The following is a 4,960-nucleotide window of genomic DNA, read 5'->3' as shown; positions in this document are numbered from 1 at the left end:
GTCCAGTGTTTGCTGTGACTGACTCTCTGGGTGTATCTCTTCAGTGTAGAAGCAGGAACCGTCCTGTCCAGATGGAACTCCTCAGCACCAAAACATGGACGCCTGACCCGCGGACAAAAGGGGGAACTTGGGGGGCAGGGCAGGGACGAGTAGAACACAGGACACCCTGCCGACAAGGTGAAGGTGCGCATGCTCCCTTTTGGGGGTCCTTGAGGCCTGCCCAGTAGGCAGGCACTCACCTCTCTGGGTGGGTAGCCTTAGTGTAGGAACAGAAAACTGTTCCTGAGCAAAGGACCTTGCAGAAAACGCGGGGGGGGGGGGGGGGGGGGGGGGGGGGATGGTGTGTAAGAAAGACAGCCCTGCAGAAGGAGCTGGGGGAGGGGGGTTTCTGCTCTCTTCCGGGACAATCCTCCCCTGGATAGCACACACTCACCCTCCAGATGGAACTCCTCAGCACCTAAACAGGGCCGCCTGGTAGCCCAATGATCCGGGGACAAAGGAAGAACGTGGCAGGCAGGGCGGGATCCAGGAGAGCACAGGAGACCCTGGAGCACAAGCTGAAGGTGCCCGGGCTCCCTTACAGGGGACTTTGAGGCCTGCCCAGTAGGCAGGCACTCACCGCTCTGGATGGGTAGCCTTAGTGTAGGAGCTTAAAACTGTTCTTGAGCACTGGTCCTAGCATACAGCATGGCAGGGTTGGGGGGGCTGAGTCATGCGTAAGAAAGACAGTCCTGCAGAAGGAGCTGTGGGAGGGGGGTTTGTGCTCTCTTCCGGGACAATCCGCCCCTGGATAGCACACACTCACCCGTCCAGATGGAACTTCTCAGCACCTAAACAAGGCCGCCTGGTAGCCCAATGATCCGGGGACAAAAGGAAGAAGCTTTTTTTTTTTTTTTTTTTTTTTTTTTTGGTTTGTTTTTCGAGACAGGGTTTCTCTGTGGTTTTGGAGCCTGTCCTGGAACTAGCTCTTGTAGACCAGGCTGGTCTCGAACTCACAGAGATCCGCCTGCCTCTGCCTCCCGAGTGCTGGGATTAAAGGCGTGCGCGACCACTGCCCGGCTTTTCCTGGATTTCCTAATGAGATTTCTTATAATTTCTTTTGCAGTGCCTCTTTGATCTTCATACATGCTTTATTAAGCTCTTTTTCTTCTGCTTCAGGTGTGTTGGAATATTTCGTGCCTGCTGTGCTATGGTGACTGGACTGCAGTGAAGACCTTTCCCTGGCTGTTACTGATAGTGTTTTTAGATTGATATCTAGGCGTCTGGGATTGGGATCATTACAGGTCTGGGTGGTTTTTTCTGGTTTCTGCTCTGTTTGGTGAGTGTATTGCTTCTTGGTTTCTGATCCTACCCGAAGTGTAGGACAGTGTGGTGGCTGCGTGCTGTCCTAGAAGTTTTCTGTGGATTTTTTTCTTTGTCCTGCTGCTGGTGTGTCCCCAGGTTATGCTGCTGGTGTTGGAAGCCAGGACAATGGGATGAGTTGGAGGAAGAAAAGCTGGAGGAGATCTTTGTGATCTGTTGGGAATGGGGTGAGAAAGGAAAGGGAGACCACAGGCTACAGAGGTGGGCACAAGACTGGGAGAATTGGACCTGGAGAAGCAGAAGTAGAGGTGTGGCTCTGCCATCAGCCCACTTGTCACCCTGGCAGGAGGGGCCTTGGTTAGTAGGGGTGCTGGGGTCTGGAACAAAACCCTGAGTCAGAGAGGGAAGTAAGTGAGAGAAGATCTGTGTGATCCTCAGGAAACAAAATCTATGCCTGGGAAACCTGCTATAGGTGGTGTTCTACAGAAGTGGAGATGAGGAAAGTGGATTGTATCTGGAGAAACAGAGAACTACTAATATTTTAAAAAATCAATTTAATTAAGAAGAAATTTGAAATAGAAACATGTCCATATTTGTTGAAACTATACAGTGGAAGCGGCTAACCTGTGTCTGTTTTTGCCTTTACAGACTTTCTCCATGTGAACTGCAGGGTAATAGTCCAGAGGCTGACAGAGGCCATTAGGACGTGTTGCTGGGATACAGAGCTGGCTGGACTAATGCTAGTCCAGCTGAGGCCCAGTGAGCAGGAAGCCTGCTCCCATACCTCCCTCCTGTCCATTCCCACTGCTCTTCTGTTCCCTGCAGGCCAGGATCCAGGACCTGCTATGAAAGTTACACAATTCATGAGTATATCAGTGGTCAGACTCTTTCAAGTTTAACTTGCTGATTACTTTTTAACCCTAGGTTTGACAATATTGACCTTCCTTGCTGGACTATGAAGGTTTCCCATACTATGTCTTTCTTTGGGCCTAGTGTGTCCAAAGTCCTAGTACTTGGGATTTCTCTGGAATATGGGAGTCTAGTGATTCATTCAGGCCACTCTCACTTCTCAGGCAGAAATCCTTCATACTTGACTAATAACATCAACTCTAAGTTTGATATTTTCCCTTCAGTTCTTCCTAGGTACGTGGGGATTTTGTGTGTTCTAATTAAACTCTGTCTGCTCATGGTCAACCTATGTGTCTATCCATGCAATTATTTCTCTGGGAGCACCTATGAGGAAAGACTCTAAAACCAGCCATGGACACTTCTTCTTTCCTGGTGTACATGAGACAAAAACCAGGCAAACTTGAGAGGGCTGGAGTCTGTTGTGTGTAGCTCTGCCTGTTTGTGTGTATAGTGTGAGAGGTGGGAGTAGCTGCAGCCCCTGCTTCACATCCCTGTGGTTTGTGAACATCCATCTTTTTCTCCTTGTAACATAGTGCAGAATGTTCTGTTTCTGACAGCTGGAAGTTTGACGATTCGAGTAACCATGCAGAAGAACAAAGGCCACGTGTGTGGTTTCTAAGACAGTGGGCCTCTGCTCTTTTTGAACATGGTGAACGCCCAGTTCCCATGCTGTAATCTCATAGCTCCAGAGTTGATAAGTTTAGCCTTTGGCAGGTAATTACATCAAGAGTGTAGTACTCTCAGCTGGGTGGTGGTGGCACATGCCTTTAATCCCAGCACTTGGGAGTTCAGAAACAGGTGGGTCTCTGTGAGTGTGAGGCCAGCCTGGTCTAAAAGAGCTAGTTCCAGGACAGGCTTCAAAGTTACAAGAAACTTTCTTGAAAAAGAAGGAAAAATAATTTAAGTGTGTACTACTCTCATAAACAGGATAAATGAACAGATTAATGACACCTTGGAAAAGTCCACTTTATAAACCAGTAAGTTCTCCTCAGCAGACATGAAAAGTGCCATCCACCTGGGATATTTTTTTATAGCAGCCCCACATGTGCTGCAGGACAATGGTCTTGTACCATGTAAAGATTTGTCACTTGATTTCGTTTAATAAACTGCTGATTGGCCAATAGCCAGTCAGGAAGTATAGGCAGGGTGACCAAAATAGGAGAATTCTGGAAAGTCTCAACCTGTAATCATCACCCAGACACAGAGGAGGAAAGATGAGAATTTCTCACTGATAAAAGGTCCCAAGCCATGTGGCTAATACAGACAAGAATTATGGGTTAATGTAAAATGTAAGAGTTAATTAATAAGAAGCCTGAGCTAAAAGGCAAAGTAGTTTATAATTAATGTAGACCTCTGTGTGTTGCTATAAACTGAACAGCTGCAGAACAGGGCAGGTCAGAAAGCTCCACCAAGACCCTTGGGCCCAGAAAGTTCCAGTAATGAGGGTCACAGGAGATCCTTTGAGAAGTCCAGGGGAGGAAAACTGTGGGAAAGCAGCACTTTAGCAGCTGAGCATGCAAACAAATAAAAAACAAACAAACAAACAAAAACCAAACAACAAAAACCCCAGGCTTCCCCCACACACCAAAAGCCATGCTGTTTTGAGGAGACCTTCAGTCTCTTTCAGGAACAGCTGATCCTGGAAATAGAGGAAACAAGAGGCCAGATGACAAATTTTTGAGTTTTTCAACTATTTAATAGATCCATTGGTATGTTCCCATGTGTCGAGTATGTTCTCAATGTAGCCGCAATCAGGCAAGGGTTGCTCGTGTGTTCACCAGGGCATTGGTACTGGGAGGTGAACATTTAAGGATAAGTTCCTGTTCTCATCCTCATGGAGGACTGGTGTCATTGTAAAGAGGGCCTGTTGGAGTGAATTTGTCACCTTAGTGCCATGTAATCACATGGTGTCTGTCACTCACTTCTCTTCTATCAATCACCATGTGAGAGGACAACAGCAAATTGTCTGAGACTCTGGAATCCAGATGCTGGCAGCTTGTTCTTTATCTTTCCACCTGCAGAACTCTCTTTCCTCTTGCTGGTTCTTTATGTTTTGGTAATTTTTTATGTATGATGCTTTGTTGAAACGCATAATTTTATATAATCTTATAACTTTAATCTGTAGAAAACCTTTGTCTGGCAAACTCTTAGGGATCCATGGTGGATCTAACAGAATTACTATATTAAATGGCCATATCAAATTGCCCCCTGACTTCACATCTCTATACTCATAGGTTAAGGATCTCTCTCTCCTCATCAGAGAAGTTTCTTACTGCAAGAATCTGTGTTTAACAAAAACCCTCAAAACTCAGAGGCATGTCTGTGGAATTCACAGGCATAAATGTGTTATTCTTATTGTTCCTTCCTCTGAGGCTCAGACACCATCCTGGAGGAAGGATGGAAAGATTTTAGATCCAGAGATCGTAGAATTGCAATGAAGCTGTGTCTTCTGGACATGAGAGTCTTGCTGTGCTTAGGAACACTGTGATCAAGCCTGTCAGTATTCTAGCATGGAAGGGAAAGGAGCTCACTGGCCCCTCCCCTAACTGAAAGATGTTGACAGTTGGTGGCTTCTGAGGAGGAGGAGTCAGCTTTCCTTATGGTGCTGATGCAAGGGTAAGTTGAGCAGCATTTGGTGGACAGACCTACACACATGAGAATAAGAACATGAAATGATCTCATAGCTGCTTGTGAGATCAGGGAGGATGTGGAGAAATTGAGGATACAATGTTAAAAGTACACTATATTT

This window comes from Microtus oregoni, unplaced genomic scaffold, assembly GCF_018167655.1.
Source record: "Microtus oregoni isolate MIOR12 unplaced genomic scaffold, Mior012 000064F_ref0000363, whole genome shotgun sequence".
Lineage (NCBI taxonomy): Eukaryota > Metazoa > Chordata > Mammalia > Rodentia > Cricetidae > Microtus > Microtus oregoni.
The sequence above is the reverse complement of the archived record's forward strand: the minus strand, read 5'-3'. Positions refer to the sequence as shown.